An 18463-nucleotide genomic window follows, 5' to 3' on the forward strand; every position below is an offset into this window, starting at 1 on the left:
TCATAGTGTCCCTTTCTCCTCTGAAGTTGAAAGATGTCCAGACTGAATCCAGGAGAAAATAAATGGATTGGAAAAACTCTGGTTATTTAGGTCTTTGAGGACAGAAAAGGAAGGAAGGAGGACTGCATCTTTTCTCGAGTTAACACATGAGTTTGGGTGGTACCTCAAGAAAACACAGTGCTTTCAACTTCAGAATTGCCATTTTTATTCTTTTCCACCCTTTCTCTTTGGGTCTAAGCAAGTGAAATACTATTTTAACTTCATCAGCTTTTGGGCTGTGGCAAGGCAAAGCTGAGGCAAGGAAGAAATGAGTTGGTTCTTGCTGCAGGCAAACAGACTTGAACTGTGGAATTATGTAAAAATAATGTTATTTTAAATCAACACAAAGTTTTGGCAGTTGCTGTGAATGTACAGAGAAAGCAAATGCCTGAATACAAATTCTCATCTCACTCGTTAGCTTCTCCTCTTCCTTCCTCATCCCAGCTCCTCTTTGTCACATTCAGTGTGTCCCAAGCCCTCAGAAAAGGGGACAAGCAATGTGGGAAGCAGGAATGGCCCATGGGATGGTTTCTGCTGTTCTGAGCTTACCCCTATCTTCTGTACAAGTGTTCAAAGTTCCCTTCTCCAGGGTGGCGTCAGCCTGGGCTGCAGCTTCCTCAGGAGTACCCTGTGCACAGGCTCAGACTCCTTAAATATGTTCTGAGCAGGGGTGTTGTGTACTTCTCTGTTTGGATAAAGTTTTCACACATGGTAAATTTTTCCACTCAACATGTTCGCTGCTGGTCAAAGCCAGGTTCGGCCAGGTACAGTGGTCTGTAGCTTCCTCGGCTAGATTTCACTACATCACTGTCAGTCGGTGCAGCTCGCTGCCACTCAAGGCTTGTAACCACCATGTCCAGTATGGTCCTAGAGACCCAGAACGTGATGAAGCTTGAGCTAAGAAGAGACTCTTGTAAATGAATTCAGGTCTAAGAAAAAAAAAAAAAAATCTATTAGTATTTCAGATACTATGTGTCTGTATTTCTGCTGTGTAGAAAACCCCCCACATTTTCCTTGGCTCTATGTAAGCCAGCAGAACATCCACACCGTGCGCCCCAGCCTTTGCAGCAGGTGATGAGTGCGCGCTCCTGTGTGGTGCTGCCAGGGCAATTTTTTGGAATTTGTCATGTAAATCATTTGCAAATTAAGATTTATCTCCACAACTGCACAGTCACAGAAGGAGGGGCCACAGATGCAAGTTGCCATGAAGGGCTTCCTCTGAAAAACCAAGGTTTCCTTGAGTTCTTCAGCAGGACAGGGAGGAGAAGTAAAGTGTGGTCCCTGTGATCAGTGGGGCAGGAGAGGGAGCTGGCTGATCTCATTGTAGGCTGTCCACTCTGTGAACGGCTGTGATTGGTGGATATTCATGAGGCTAGCATTGCACCGTCTTCTGGAAATGTAAGGAGAGTCTGGGGAATGACTGGCCATCAGCTGCTCCTCAGTCCCCAGGCAGGCTATGGAGAGGGAGACTCTTCCCCAGGAACTGGATAGAGGGAAAATGACCAAGAAGGACCTACCAGGAGAACTTGTGCCTGGCCCATTGGTGGCCTTTTCTGAAGAGATGACAGATAACTGTGGAGAAGGGAGAAGGACTGGATGTTGGAGAACTTGACTTTAGCAAGGCCTTCAGCTTGGTCTATTTGGTGCCCAAGTGGCTGTGGATCAGTTGGCTTGAACATGGACTGCACCACAGCTCTTTGAGGGTTGACTTCAGTTGTCTGAGATCCCGTGACTGGCTGGTGAGCAGTGGTGTCCCTGGGGGGCAGTGCTAGGGCAAGGCAATTTAAGATCTTTCTTAAGCTGGATGAGGGGCTGGCAAGACTAGGGCAAGTCTGGAGATGGTACCAAACTGGGGGAGCAGTGTATATGCTGGAGGGGACAGCTACCCTTTGGAGGGACCTTGGCAGGCTGGAGAAATGGTCTACTGGGAGCCTGGAGTACAGCCTGAGTAAACACTGGGAGGAGATCGTTTATCCAACATCTGGCCCAAATCCCAGTGGCCTCCTCTGCTGCTGAGACCCAGACAGGGGAACACCAGAGGTTTGCAGACATGCTTCAGTTGCTGTTATCCAGACCTCTTATCTTACTGGTGAGTCCAGCTTGAAGTTCACTGGTGTTCACACATACCTACTAAGAGGAGGGACTGCACTCGCAAAGATGGAATAGGATTTAATGAGAGGATGGGGCACACAGTGATGATGAAGAGCTCCGTTAGAGAAAAGCACTGACTAGCAACCTGATTATACTCAACCATCCCTTTTAATCCACTTTTTCCTCTGCTTTCCCATGTTTATTCTTCCCCAAGCCATTTGGATCCTTTTTTCCCCCCCACTTTGGTCCTTTCCCTAAGCATTACATAATGTCATACGTGTTCCGTCAATTCCCTTAAAAACATCCTGTAATTTTTTCAAAATCCCTAAGCGCTCTTCCCTGTGCATCCCATCCTGTGCTTCTTCGGGCAGTAAGCTCCTTCAGTCTGCAAGGTCTTCCAGGAGAGGAGTTTCTTTGGTTGACTAATCCTGGGGAGCTTCACACTAGGGACAATTCTCTAATTGCTTAGTGAGTGATTAGATTTTAATGTAAATAAATTACTATAAATTACTGATTAAGCGATTAGGTTAGTAGAGATCCTCAGCATGTCCTTGTTCATCTGACCATCTCCAGACCTTTGTGTTAACCATGAATAGTCTTTAATCAGCAGTGATTAGTGCCTTGTTTCAGCCTGGGGATGAGGAACCATCAGGTCGGGGAGCCCTTTTGGCTGTGGTCAGCTCCCAGGAGGGAGGGCGTGGAGACGATGGAGGTAGACTCTTCTCACAGAGGCAGCCCCAAAGGCAACAGGCAGAAGTTGCAGTACAGGACATTGCCAGGAGATCAAAGGAGCCTTTTGTCGTCTGGGTGTTTACTGTCCGGGATGGGGCTGGGACCTCCACCCTTGGAGATCTTCCCACCTTGGAGCAGCCTCATTTAGTTGGCTCTGGTCTGGGCTGGAGGTTGTATTGGGTGAGCTCCAGAGTTCTCTTGCAGCGAACATTTTTCAAGGACTCTCTGGTTTTGTTATGTTTAAAGTTAACTGCCATTTTTTACTGGCCATTTCACAGGCTATTTCCTGAAGTCAAAGAGCTTTGCTGTTGATTTTGTAATGAAAATAAAAAAGTTTAACCAACAGGAAATAAAACGTCTGTGTCACTGTCTTTTTTTTTAAGAGATAAACATTGCAGCTGAAAACTGATGTTAATTTTGGTTTTGTTTTATGCAGCCGTGTATTTATATGTTAGATACAAGAAGCAAGCATCACTGAAAGAGAGGTTTAATGCCATCTGCCCTTAACCATGCCAACTTCAGTGCCTCCGTAGGTTGAGGATTCCCAGATTCGATGATGAAGGGTCCTATTTTGCCATTACTTCTGTTTCGATTCAGATGATTTCCCAAAATGTTTAGTTTACCTATCAGTCCTGAAGGGAAAGTTGTGGCCTTGCTATGATCTGTATGGGACCATGCCGGGTACATTTGGTAGGACACACATACGCAGGGGTGACTTACTTTCTGAAGTTGGTTTTCTGGCTTCAGACTGAGAACTAGGCCGGTGAACATTAATTCCAGCATTTTCCCTGCTGGGGGACATTGGCTTATCCCAAAGGACCTGTTACATCCCAACATTTGATAAAAAGCATGGGTTGCTATGAGGAACAGCCTTGTTCCTTCATCAGCTGTCTTCCCCACTCAGTGTAACATGGTTGTCCTCCCCATGAGCAGGGTGTTGAGAACACATTTTCAGCGTGAGGTGTAACTCAAGTTTTCAATCCACCCTTTTTTGCATGATGTTGTTGTCATCTTAAGAATGAGGGTGCTAGCCACTAGAGATGGGCTTCAACAGAATGCTTAGTTTCAAGACAGACTATACACGGTAAAACTTTCATCTTCTGTGTCTTTTCTAATGCCCCTGATTTTGCCACTGCAGTGTGTTATATTTGGTGATGTCTACTGCAAAGACCACTAGTGATGCAGAACATGACACGGCTCGCAGGGCAAATGTGCGCCCAGTACTGCATGGGTGGAACATCGGTCACCAGCAGGAAGACATGAGGTCCAAAACGCTCAGGAGTTGCAGCTGTTACCCTGTTACCCTGCAGCTGTTACCCTCAGAGTTGGTTATATCTGGTGAGGTAGGCAGGCTTGAGCTGAAGTTTTCCTGATTAAAAAAAAAAAAAAAAAAGAAAGACGGTTGAAGAGTGTTGTGTTTGGAGGCTGTAGGATTTCCCAGTGGGTCAAAATAGCTGAGCAGCAAAACTTGTTTGTATGGGGTGGTCCCCTGAAAAAGCCAAGTCTACGGTCCCAAAGATGGTGCTGGAGATCAGTGTAGTGTCTGCAGTTGTTCAGGCTTGCTGGTTTGGCACAGGTTGGTTTGTCACCATTTGTGTACAACAGTTGCTGAGTTAGTCTGTAGGTCCTTTGGGTGGCTGGGCACAGGATCAAATTAAAGAAAACGTGCCGCTGAATCATACCTAGGGCCATGGAAATCAACATCTTATTCTCGAAAAGTGGCCTTTAAAAGGGAAAGTGACAAAGACATCCACTGACCTCAATTCTGCCTCAGTCCCTGCACGTAGTACTTCCTACAGTCGGCTGTAGACTCCCAGAGGTGCTTGACTGATGAGAAATGCAAGGCATGGGGACAGAAGGGAAGTTTTGGGGCAAGATTTGCATGTATTGTGGGTGGCTTTTCATTTTGAAGAAATGCTTAAGAAGGCACTACCACAACCGGTGCAGCTCTCTTGGCTGGAGTCAACAGCCCAGAGAAGCGGTGTCAGGGTGGGTGAGCAGCCTCTTGCATTTTGTCTGCACATGAACTCCCCTTGCACGTCACTGCGCAGGACTTTTGGCAGTGGCACCAGAAGCCTCGTTCCTCCACAGAAGCCATGTTGGAGGTGCCTTGTCAATGGAGGAAGGTCCTTGGTCCTCCCCTTTCACAACTGGGACACACGAGACAGCTGCTGAGAAAAGGCAGAGGCCTGTTAGAGAGCTCTGTCACAGCTGGAGATGCAGTTATGCCTGGGCTTTTGTTGTCTGCAGCCCTGCCATTGACACTTTTGTGAAGATGTAAACACCTCTGTTCTGCTGGATGTGTTGACAGAACGTGTACAGCACTGCCTGTTTAATCTTGCGAGGCAGTATGCCTCCTAGACTTCCCTCCTGCTTTCCCATGAACTTACTGATCTAGCCCGTGGAGATACTCCATGGGAGGTAAACGTGCGTGAACCACCACGGAGACCGCAGCACAGCACTTTGTGTAGGCACTTGGCATGTAACAGATCCTCTGGTGACCTGCAGCACGGGACACAGCTTTGGCTTACAAAGCACAGCCTGATGTGTGAAGCATGTTGAAGATTAATATGTGGAGAAATACCCTCTTCTCGCTTGTGGATTTGGCTTGCTAGAAGCAGGTCCCTGTGGGGTGGTTAGGAGCACCATGTTCTTCAGGTCTGGATGTGCGGAGGGGAGTCTTGGAAGTCCTGGGAGGGCCCTGGGGCTCCTTCCTGAGGCTTTCAGTAGAGGGCGGAGATGATCCCCAGGTGGGATGGGAAGAGCGCTTCAGGGAAGGCAGAGCTGTGGTGAGGGAGTTACAGGGGCAAAACAAGATAAGAGTTACTGGAGGCAACTGGGAGGAGTTTTCCTGTAGTGGGGTAGTTTCTGCAGGGTGGGCAGGGCCAGGGGAGAGTGCTGCAAACCCCATTGGCCCTTTTAACACATGCAGTATCTTTGAGTGAGACAAAATGAAGCCATTTTTAGGAAAACCCCAGTGAAAAAAAAACCACCACAAAATGAAGCCAGTAGTCTGACTGGGAGCAAGAGTTCACCTACACATAAGCTCACAATAGGTGATTTCCAGCATGCTTTCACCTCAGCATCCTACTCAGAGAAAGAGTTTTACTGGTGGGGGAGAAAGGGGACATAAGGGAACAAAATGTGTGTGACCTTATTCTTACTGCTGACCTGTCTCAACCAAACCTGGAGCAAAGCAGAGGTCTTTACAGTAACTTGAGTTCCTGTATCTCTCTGCTAAGTATTAGCAACGTGTCATGGACAAGGATCTCAGGGCATGCCCCCACTAAAGACTGGGCGATCAGGACTTAGCTAGTGTCCAGTCCACATAAAAGCAGGTGTCTGACCAGTCCATGCAGCTATGCTTTGGGCAAAGGGTGGATTTTTAAACTAGGCTTTGCTAGTTCCTCTGGTCCTGGAACAGCTTTCTTTAAATGTATACTGAAGAGGCACCTTGAAGTTCCTTCTTACTCACTCCAGAGAGACAGTAGCTACTGGAGTCACCTGGCAAATGTGCCTCAGTATCAGAATTTTACTGGGCTTTTGACGTAGGCTTCTTAGCTCAGACTGTGGTAAACACCTGCAGCTCTGCCTTAGCATCCTTGTGGTGGAGTCTGAACAGCTGCTGCCTGTTTCTGCTGGTGAGCACAAGTGCAGGGTAGAAATGAGACACCCTTTCCATCCTTCTCTGCATTGCTGCCTGTCGGTGTATGTGACACGGTCTGCACTGGGCTCTCGCCTCAATGGAAAGGGAGTCAGAAGTGCCACCCGACCTGCCTGGGACTTGGACTGTGAGATGGCGATGAAAGCCTTTTCCCTTCACAAAGTGTTGTGGGGACATGCCTGGGGGCTGTCTGCTACCAGAAGGGACACACAGCACTCTCCTAGCTTGCAGGGCAGCAGAGACGGACAGTTAAAGACAAGTCAGTCTTTACTTCTGCATTCCCTGGAAAAATCTTGTGTAGAGCCTGCTCACTTGTCCTGGTGTGAATTTTACAGAGCCAACGTGATGATACCAAAAGTATACCATGTGCTATACCATGGCTAGCAGACAGGTATAGCACAAACAAGCTATTTAAAGCCTGAAATTCGGATGAAAAAATACTAGATGATTAGCAAAGTAATTTTACTCCATTTGCAACAAACGTGCTCATTTGCATGAAGAGTGCAGTGAACGTAGATTAGCTGAAACAAAAGCACAGAGATTGGGCAGTTTTCCTCTTTGATGCAAAGATTATAATTAGTTCGTATTTTTGTATGTGATGGTTTGAAAATGTCTTAGCTAAATACAGAGCAAGTGCAACTTCTCCAGAAGTGTTTCACCTGTTGTTGGATGCTTAACTCAAATTATTGGATTCTTTTCATGGGATCGATTAGCTTTTCTTACATTATTACATGTGACACACCCCCAAAAACCCTCTAAAGATACTGTTTGCCTCGAATGGGCTTTTTAATATTATTGTTTAATGGCCTTGCTCCATTCCCACTGACATCAGGGGAGTTTTGCTCACATTGCCAAGAGAGCCCTAACTTGCAAATCATTTCCAGTTCCCATAATTGAAATCTTTTGCTTGCCTGATGCTGTATTGTTTAAAATGTCTTAAGTACTCCTAGAAAATAAAGGCCAAATCAGTTTAATTCTGCATTTGAAATGTCAGTGTCATGCTGCTTTTATGTAGGCATATGCATATTGAGTATTATTTTCTGAGCCTAATTGCCTTAAGTGCTGTTGATCGTGCAAAGAGAATGATGCATTCTCTGACTCAAGGGTCTGAGAATCAAAGATCCAAATCTTGCAAATGTTTAAGCATGTGGAGAAAGCCCTCTCAAGGGATGACACAGGCATACAGCTACTTTTGTGTTCAAGGCTGGGGTCCAAATTTAGCAGACTGAGAGGGGCAGAAGCACACAGCATCTCGTCCCTGAGCAGTACTGGTCATTGGAGGGAGAGGCTTGTCAGGAGAGAAGGAGAAAGTGAGGACAGGTGCAGGTAGGAGAAGAACAGTGCATATGGAGTGTTTGGAATCAGATTAAAGCAGCCAGATGGGGCATAGAAAACACCAGGAAGACAAACGCACAGAGGAAAAAGAAAAGAAGACTGGGAAATGTGTGAATCCAGGGTCAGGCAGTGATTCTTCCACTTACTGGTGGTGGCGACATGAAAACGTTAGGTTGAAATCTGTTTTCAAGGTATTTGTAGAGGGCTTGTTGTGACTAGCTTCACTCTGCTCTTTCCTTGAATTGAAATACCAAGAAAATAAAGGGGGGGGCTGGAAAGATAGGCAGAACAGAATAAGCAATGCTGGAAAATTAGACCAGTTGGAGACCAGCAGCATTTATAAGAGTTGCCAATTCAAATGCCTTCTTTTACTGAGGACCCTCCCTCTTCATTTTGAGGAACATTCATTCTGTTCTACATTGCATAATTTCTCATGTGCGGTGCCCCACATTACAAGTTTAGGGTGCTGATATCTTATAATCCATAGTGCTTTGTGTTGCCTGTTACTCTTTAGCCTGGTTTGTTGACTATCCACCACTTCATGGTCAGCCTGTCAGCTAGAGATGTGTTTAGAGCACTGTGTCTTGATGTCGTGGAGGTAGAAAAACGGTAGAAGAAAGACATGGACCTGTTGGAGTGGGTCCAGGGGAGGACCACAAAAATGATCAGAAGGATGGAGCACCTCCCCTGTGAGGGCAGGCTGGGAGAGTTGGGGTTGTTCAGCCTGGAGAAGAGAAGGCGCCAGGGAGACCTTGTTGCAGCCTTTAATACTTAAAGGGGGCTTATAAGAAAGATGGGAACAGACTTTTTAGTAGGGCCTGTAGCAATAGGACAAGGGGTAATGGTTTTAAACTGAAAAAGGATAGATTCAGAATAGATATAACGAATAAATTTTTTACACTGAGGGTGGTGAAACACTGGAACAGGTTGCCCAGAGTGGTGGTAGACGTCCCATCACTGGAAACATTCAAGGTCAGGTTGGACGGGGCTTTGAGCAACCTGATGTAGTTGAAGATGTCCCTGCTTATTGCAGGGAGGTTGGACTAGATGATCTTTAAAGGTCCCTTCCAACCCAAACTATACTTTATTTCTATAAAAAACAGGGAAGGGTTAGGAAAGCTGTGGGAAATGCACAAATATACATAAACATTACACCCTGAGCATTGCTAGAGTTGATAGTACAGAACAATTTCCTTTTTCATGCATGAATGTTTTACAGAACACTCATTTGATGGCTCTTACTTTGCTGAGATGATTGCTCCCTGAAGGTAATGTCTGAGGAAAGGCCCTCCCACAGCTGTGAATGAAGGAGGGAAGCTTGTTTTAAGAAGGACCAAGCCAAAAGTCTTTAAAGCGTCTGGAATTTCTTTGCTATAATGAGAGAGGCTTTTGCTGGTGAAACAAGAAGCACAGCATTCTATGAAGAGGTATTACTTCTGGGAAATCTCTTCTTTTCTGGACATGCCCTCTTACAGGAACGTGCAAGATCACGGCAAGTGGAAGACAGCATGGGTATTTGCTTATTTTGCCTATTTCTTTGACATCCCTTCTACCTCCCAGGCAACTTCTACTTCCTCTTGCTGTATCTACTGCAGCTGCTGAGTCCCTGCACTACTCAGCTGCACACAAGCCAGCTTGTGCGAACACCACTGTCATGATACACCTTCTTTCAGGGTGCATCTCATGACTTTGTCCATGCCTTTTTGCGTATGTGTTTGTCCATCTCCTGCATTTCACATAGCTATGCTGAAAGGAAACCAGCTACGTTTCAAGAGGGAGAAAACCTCTTTTGGATAGTAATCTGGTAGTGCCTTTACCTCCACAGGGCAATTACTGCCCTGTTGGTACGTACACACATGGTGAGTGGAGCGAGTGTCTGGGATCCTGTTCCAGTAAATTAAATGACAGAGATCAAACTCATCGTCTTCTGCATGCTTCTTCACAACTGCTGTCTGTCATGTGAGACAACACTTTAGGAAAACGAGTATTTGAGTCTGGTACCTGATGAGGCCAGTGGCATTGTACTGCCTGGCATCTGTAGCTGGTCCGGGGTCTGATCGTGCAGGAGGAGTCATAAGGAGTGGCAGCTCTTTCTCCAGAGCCCTCTGATAAGAGCATTCAACATGGGCAACACAAGGGGACAGTTGTCTGCATCCCTCCAGCTTCCAGGCAGTCAGGAGCACTTACCCAGTATCACTGGTGTGTACTCTTAACCCTTCTGTTGACTCTGTTCTCCTTTGTATGAGGCAGCTGAGTGCCCATGGGAGCTGAGGTTCCCCCCCACCAGTTACTGAGCTGTCTTGTTCTGCGTGCCGTGAATATTTACATGTCTTAGGCAAGCTGGAGACCTTCATGGGAAATCATGGAGAGCTGCCCTTAATACAGCTCACAGCGTGACCTGCAGGGACCCAGGTGCGATGTCCATGTGCACAGGGACAGTCTTTGCAGGTTGGATCTGGAAAGGGCATGACTTGTAATGTGGCTGAGAGAAATGTGGCAAAGCTTTCATAGAAAGAGGACAAGTTTTATCAGCTAAGGTAAAAATCAGGGAAGTTCTTCCTGTATGCACATGTACACAGAGGAGGTGCATGTGAGGGGAATACCAGGGGCAAAAGACAGGGGGGGAAGCCAAAGGAAAACACGTGCAACCTTCCAGAAGCCCTGACTAATGATGTCTGCTGATGTGTGGCCTTCTGCAAGGGCTTGTGGTGGAAGCCAGATCGCTTCACTGCAGATGGGCTGGACAAAGCCCTGGGAACATCTCCCTCCCATTTGACGTGCAGGATGGAAGGGCTCCGTGATCCCTGCAGCTCTGTGGGGAGCTGTTGACTGGTGTCCTTTGAGACGGGTGTCCTTTGAGGTAGGGCTCACCAGTCCCATCCAGACTTGTGAATGTCCGCATTCATGTAAGTGTCTAGAGAGGAGTGATTTCTCTGATGTGTCTGCTCCTCTGGTGTGTGAGGCCACATTTCAATGGTTACTTCCAACTGCTGAAGAATTTCCTGACCTCAAGACCAAGTGTTTTCATGACCTCAAACAGAACTTGTGAAGGCAAAAATTTATCTCTAACTGTGTGGAGTGGGCAGGGTTATGCCTGGTCCAGAGTGAAAGCTTGACAGAAAAGCAACACAGATTTACAAAGCGCTTGTGGCCTGTTGGGAACAAAGTTATCCGAAGGTGTGCACAGACCTCCAGCGTCCAATCAAGCAGGGAGGGTGCTGCTGGGCATGCTGCTCTCTGGAGTACGGACAGCAAAAGCAAGAAGTTGGTTGATGATGTGCTGACACGAGATTGTGCAGATCCCTGGGGACATTGCCTGGAGAACGCCGGGGGTCCCAAGGGAGGAGGCTTCCCAACTGAAATGGCAGATGGGAAGCTCCCAGTTTCTGTGACTGGCTCCTGCTGTACAGAAAGACACTGCTGTTTTTCCAGGTAAGTGCTGGTTTGGGAGATTTTATTTTTCAGAGTGTGAAGTTTGGTCACAGGTGGGTTGTGAGGGAAGACAGAAACCCCACATCTACCATGCTGGGCACTAGCGCTGCCTGCAGGTCACTGTTGCTTCTGTCTCACGATGATCTACCCTGGGGCCCTCACACAGCGCTGCGCAGTTCAGCTTGGATGCGGCAGGCTGGTCATGGGGACTTCTGAGATCCTTGGGAGAAGACCAGCCTCTGCAGACATGGATGGCCGAGGTCAGGCTCCAGTGCTTACTCCAAGGCAGCCGCACTATTACTCTATGAGGGTGAGCAGCTGTGGTGTCTGCTGGAGAGGAGTGTAGGACTCAGAGCCCCAGGTCAGCGAGGTCTCTCCACGGGCTGATTTCAGTGGGTTTTCACAACGCCCTTGAACGCGGGGGAACGCCCTCACACGTTGCTGAATCAGCCCCCCAGGCCTCCTGTCTTACAAAGGCTGCTTGAGGGCCTGAGCAGCTGGAGGTGCCTGCATGGCCCCTGTGCTGAGATGTCTTCTGGTGAACTGAACAACAAACCCAAACCCAGACCTTTCTGCTTGTCTGCTATCTGCTGCCATTAATCCACTTGAGATAATTTGGCAGCAGCGATCAGAATGAATTAATTTGTGATTTGCAGGCTGTCGAATGTTTTTCCTTGGTCAGCTTTTTATTGAGTGTGTGGACTTTGGGGATTAGCTGCTATTTAAAGCAGCAACGTATGAAGTTCCTCGATGGCCTGTGCTCTCTCTGTCCAGCTGAGCTGGAGGAAGAAGTGGTGCGTGCAGGTGCAAGCCTGCAGTTCAGTGCTCTGCTGCTTTGTCTTGGCTCCCCCGTCCCTGGTGGGATTGATCTCTCTGAGTTTCCAGCATCGGGATGTAGGTTTTCAAATCTTCCTGTCTGCTGGGCTCTGCTCTGCAACAGCTTGAAGCATTGGAGACCTGTGCAGCCTTGACCTCTCCAGGAAGGGACTGTTACTCCTTGACAGCCACCTCTCTGGGGCTAATGCAGCTGTTACTCCCTCTTTGCTTCTTGGCAAAGGCAATTCAATCTGCTGCTTCCACTTTCAGGGGAACCAATTTTCGGTCCTGGGAGTGATGCACCTAAATAGAAAGAATGAGCTATGAAAAAGGGGCAGAGGAGTTTGGGGAGTGGTGCAGGGACATGGTGAGCTGCTGTGTGAGCTGCCCCCCAGGCTGTGAGGAGCAGAAGCAAGTGTCCGTGGCTGGGGACCGGGACATGCAGTGCAGCGGCTGCTGTCTCCCTGGCCCAGACCAGTAGCAGTGTGGGCAGGAGAGCCCTTGGCAGCAGCGGATACTGCTTGGCAAAGGGGATATGCCATGTTTCCCTGCCTGCCTGAGCATTGAAGCATATGATTCGTATCTTTCATACCTGGACATCCATACCTTTTTTTTAACGAACTCGTGGACTTGGATAGACACAGTGAGGGCAAGGGCAACCGGAATCATAGAAGGCTGCGGTATGATGGCCTCAAGTTGTGCCAGGGGAGGTTTAGATTAGATATTAGGAAATTTTTTTACGCTGAAAGGGTTGTCAAGCATTGGAACAGGCTGCCCAGGGAAGTGGTGGAATCGTCATCCCTGGAGGAAGGTAGGCATAGTGCTTAGTGACATGATTTGGTGATGGTTTTTGTCAGTGTTAGGTCGATGGCTGGACTTGATGATCTGAAAGGTCCCTTCCAGCCTAGACAATTCTATGATTCTAAGATCCTGGAGTCTGGAAACCACTTGTTGAAAGGCAGGTGCTTAAAAATGCATGTTGAGGCTGAGATCTGCCGCCTGGCTATCAAATGGGCAGAGAATATGACATTTCCCACAAGGTTTTATAACAACCATTTGGCAACAAAACAACAAAACTACCCAACAGATTTGTCATCTGTGTGCCTGACATCAAGTTTTTGCCTTCTTGTTATGTGTGAGTCCACATTTTACTCCTTTTTTACTACAAAGAAGCTTTTGTAGTGATTTGCAGTGGGAATTTAAAGGAGGAGCCAGGATGAAAAAAGAGTAGGTGCATTGTGTCTTCTGGTCTTGATCTTGCAAATGCACTTATCTGGGATGCTGCAACCTGACACAAGGTCTGTGAGATCCATGGAGAATGCTGTCTTTGACCATGATAGGCCTGTATTTGCACTGGCAGGAGCCTGACCAGCAATCCTGTGTTCAGAAGCTGTAGCTTCATTTCTCCCAGCCGCTGCTGGAGCAAGCCTTCTACTATCTCCTGGATAGACCAGTTCTTTGATATTTCCTGTAAGCTTTGGTTAAAAAACATCAATATGTTTTTTTAAATGTTTAGATGAAAATCAGCACTCAGCCCACACCTTCCTATTTTCAAACTAGGAATTTTTAACTGGACAGAAGTAGAGACCTGTGACAAGAAGAGACAGCAGCTAGAACTGTCCTGGTGACTGATTTTGCATTTGAAAGTTACTATAGAAAACTTTTCAATCCAGAAATATTTTAGCTGGCACTTGTTTAAATTGGATCCTCTTAAAATAGCATGAGTTATTTTAGAAGCCTTTTCTGCCTTGAGCTTCTTAGTACCTATTAGCAAATATTAAGTGTGCATTCACTATGCTAAAAAGAATAATGGAGATCTCAGAGCAATCAGTTCTGTGTGGGATGCTTAAAGCGTTAACATATTTTGAAGTGATTATTTCCAAATTAAGATACCTAGAGTTGGAAGTGATCATAATGTGACTTCTGCAGTTGAAAGGAAATAAGTAGTAGGAAATAGAGAGAGCTGGCAGCATGTATGTGTCCTGAATTAGGATTAAGTGTTTATGTGTGCACTCTCTCAGCCCATTGCTATAACATTATTAATATCCATCCCTGTATAGTTGATTTAAAAGCTATTCACCCTAAGAGTCAGTTTCTGTGATCTGAGAACTTCACATGGAGCCACTAATCTCAGCCAATTCAAAGCAAATAATGTTGTTATTTGTTATTGTACAGCTGGTTTTATTGTTTCCTTTTTTTGTACATAGGAAGAAATTTCCTTTTCAATGGAAAAATAGCACTGCTGCCACAGCAGAGAGAACAACCTTTTGCCCACGTCTTCATTTTGGATGAAGAGACACGTGCCAGAGAAAGCCATGTGATGCTGGACTGGTATATGCCGCAGTGAGTTTCTGTCAGGCATGGCCAAAGCTGCCCCTTGGGACCCTCATGATTTTGGGACCATTAATGCTTTTCTCTCTGGAAACCCCAGGGAGTTTCAGGACAACCTGGGATGGGAACTGTGGGTAGCGGCTGCCGTAACACCTTCAAGCTTTGAGATGCTTTTTCAGCCTGCAGTCATGAGGAGATGGCAATTGCACGACCCTGTGGAAAGCAGAACCGTGATGCTGCGGGGACCAGCAGCCAAAGCAGCCATTAACTGCAGCCTGCCTCCACCCAGGGCAAGTCCCTGGCATGGAGAGGATGGCAGGAGGAGGAAGGACCCACACCTCAGACCAGCATGGAAAGGCAGGGTGAAGCCGTGTGGGGAGGCAGGCAGCGGGTAGTTGTGTTACAGTCTGCAGCAGTGCGCACATGTAGTTTTGCAGGCTTCTGGGGGCTATTCCAAAAAGAAAGTACTGCAGGGAAGGGAGATACTGTAGGCATGGTAAAACTAGTGCCCATTTTCCCTGCTAAGTCCTAGGGCCATCCTTGCAGGTCTGCAGAGTGAACCTTCCTCTGTTTACATGAGCACATCCCAGTTTCTGGCACTTTGTCTGTAATATTTTGCCCCCCAAAACCGGAAAATGGTGCATGAGAGAAAGTTTGGCTTAAGCCACAGCACGATGAAATTTTCATGCTCTTTCTATTTGCTTGTCCTGCTGCTTGGAGCCAGCAGTTTATTCATATCTCTGTAACCGCACAATCCTGAAGGACAGAGGTTTCTATCCACTTCTTGGGCTGCTGCAGCTCTTTCTAAGTCCACCTTATTACTGAAGTCACTGCTACTCAGCCAAGGAATTCAACACAAACACACATCACACACACACACACACACACACACAATGTGATAGTTCTGCATGGATTTTCTCCCAAACAACAAAACAAAATGTCTGGTCTGCATTTATTCTAAAAAATTCCCCCTAGTCTACTGAATTAAAGATTTCTCTTCCTTATGCAATGTGCTAACAGCTATGCTGTTAGAAACGAAGGGTAATGTCTGCACTTGGGGCTTTCTCCTTACACAGAATTGCCTCAGCCTTCAAGCTCCTTTGTGTTGTGGTCAGTGCTCTGCAACAATGCCTTCATGTTTATCAAAGCAAATGCTAGGTTTTTCAGAGTGTCTTGAGTAATACTGAAGCCAAACAGCTTCTAGTGGGTGTTTAAATACTTTTCTAGTTTGACAGGTTCATACAGCAGACATTTGTTAACAAACAAAAGCACTGGTTACTGGCATCTGCTGTAAAGGCAGTAAAATTAATTCAAATCAAATTGGGCACAGAGAGGGAATGATAATCCACCTTCTCCTTCCCCCACTCTGCAAGGAGCCACCCTGAACTTTGCAGCAGTGACTGCGGCGTTGCTGCAGATGGATGGTGGGCGAAGGAATGGCACAGGTTTGGAGACCGGCAACCTGCCACCGTGGTCAAATCCTGGCTGCCCCAGTTGCTCAAGCAGCTGACAGGAGGAATGTACATTGGCCATGATGCAGTTACAGAAAACGAGGAAGGAGCTGAGGGATGCTGTGTCCTTGTGTGGGTGGTTTGAAATTGTTGGGCAGGGCACAACAGACATGGCAAGGGGACAGAAGCATGGATCCTACCTGGAGTGCTGCTCCTCTGTGGTGGTGAGGCCATGGCCATGGCGTGCTGCCCATCTTCCTTGCTTTCCGCTTTTGCTAAACAAGGTGCAGAGCTGGGGGCTGAAGTTCCACTCCGCACTGGAAAGCCTGTCCCCTCCAGTAGGTTCTTCTGGACAGTTCAGCGTATTTCAGACAATCATGATATAAGCTTGTTGGTGACATTTCCCCAGGGGCCCCTCTTTGACAGCTAATGGGACAAAGCTTGCTGACATGGCCTGGGATGTGTGCCAAAACATCACCCATTGCTGGATGAACTTGCCCTTGTTGTTGGGAAGAGAGGGCATCCTGCTCTCCACCGTAAGGAGACAGATGACTGGGGGGCATGCTGCTGGATTGGATAGAGGCATTAGAAGGTTGTGGGACACACATATGGCAAAAGGAAATAATTACTGAGACAGGTCATTTCTCTATGAAATAACCTGGAATCTATTTGGGCTGGGTGCAGACAAAGCATTTGGACAAACAAAGGTCTTTCAGCTGGTAGAGAAGAATGCAGTCCATATTCAATGTAACAGAGATTACCCTGGATATTTGGGTGGAGGTGTGTCCCAGGGACACAAACAGCAGCATCAGGGTAAAAGTGGAGCGATGGTGTTAACTCTGTGCTTGCTACTGGAATGACTGCAGCAGAAATGTTTTGTCCAGCTCTGAGCCTGCAGCTGAGAAACACACTGCTAGTTTAGAGGATACTCTAAGAAGAGCAATTAGGAGACCAGAAAACTTGCCTTTGTAATGGAAGAGTGGGGAGTTCAATTCATTTGACTGATCACCCAGGAGGCCGGGGGCTGACTTGATCCACAGCTTTAAGTACCTGCTGGGAACGGGCATGTGATGACAGAGGGCTCTTTGGCCAGCAGGCAAATGGATAACAAGACCCAGCTGCTGCAGGTTAAAACAGAACAAATTCAAAGCAGAAGTGAAGGGTAGCTTTTACCAGCAGGGTCAATTGAGGGCTGTGTTGGGGTCTCAGTCTTGCTCCAGGTGTTGCCCTTGAGCCTCAGCACTCCTGCCTTGCTCCTCTGTTAACTCCGGGAGAGTTAACCGAGGAGCTACCCCTGCCTTGCAGTTCATCTAGGAGAAGGCTGGCAGGGCGGTGTGGGCTTACTTTAACCCCCAGGGCCGTGCAGCTCTGTGGATGGCCCCAATGGGGGGGGCTCAGTCTTCTTCCTCACAATCACTTGCAATAGTTGTGTCCTCCAAAGTGGAGGAATTGCCCAGGGATGCAGCAGCAATGTCTCTCTTCTGCTGGCTCAGCTCAGGGCTTGCTTTACAGCTCTCTGGGGGTGTGGGGCAGCCCGGACCACTGGCACCCTCCATGGCACTGGTGCTGCGGGAAGCGCTGCCCTGGCATGGGTTGCTCGGCCAGGGGTGCGAGAAGAAGGTGCTGCCTGTCCGCTGATGGGCCCCAAGGGTGCCCAGCCTCTTGGATAGCAGGGAAGGGACTGCCTGCAGATCAGGGATCTAGCACCATGTCCCTTCACACCTTTATCTCTGCCTAATCTTTTGTTACGCCCCCTTGGGCAACAAGCCTGACTGATCGAAGTGCAAGGCAAGTCTGTCCTGCTTTGGCTTAGGCTGGTGGGAGCAGCATGGTCTCTTCTTGGAGTGAGGCAGCAAGAGAGGGAGGGAGGAAGGGAGGGAAAGGGGCCACAACTGGATGCCATTTCCCTGCTTTCCTCCTCACTACCTCAAGGAGAGAAAGGCCATGCAGGCAGTACCTCCTTAGCCTAGGCAAGAAAGGCCAAGGACATGAGAAGCATTGGCAAGGCACATATGATTACCAGCATAAAGTCAAAGCCTAGCTTGGGTAGCATGGAAGTTTGGTCTATGTTGCCACCACTCTAGGTGGTCTGCAGAAAAAAAATAGCATCTCAAACTAACTGAGGTAGACGGACTTGTGTCTGTCTTGCTTGGGGCTAGCACATTCACGTTTTGCGGCAGATGACCCTCATGTCCCCTGGAATCTATGCACTGTGTATCCTGAAACAGGATAACCTTTTGGGGTGGAGGACTATAGGATGATCACAGGTCACTGTCCTGGGCACAAGGCACCCAAGAGCGTATGTCTCTCTGGAGAGGATAATGGAAAAACTATACTGTCAACTGTGCCTGGGTTTCCTCCAAGAAGGAGTTAGATTGCATGAAATCTTTGCTACCAGTCTGGGGTCAGAATCTGGGAGTGAAACAGAGCCTGGACTTGGGCTGGTGAATGGCTTTGCCTAATGCTGCATTGAAGGAATACTTCACTGCTATTGCTACGCCTGGCTGCATTAATGTTTTAGAAGACCTTGCACAAAAGCTCAGAAGGGTTTTCCTTGCTAGCTGAATGGCCA

Source organism: Rissa tridactyla, chromosome Z (assembly GCF_028500815.1).
Source record: "Rissa tridactyla isolate bRisTri1 chromosome Z, bRisTri1.patW.cur.20221130, whole genome shotgun sequence".
Taxonomy (NCBI): Eukaryota; Metazoa; Chordata; class Aves; order Charadriiformes; family Laridae; genus Rissa; species Rissa tridactyla.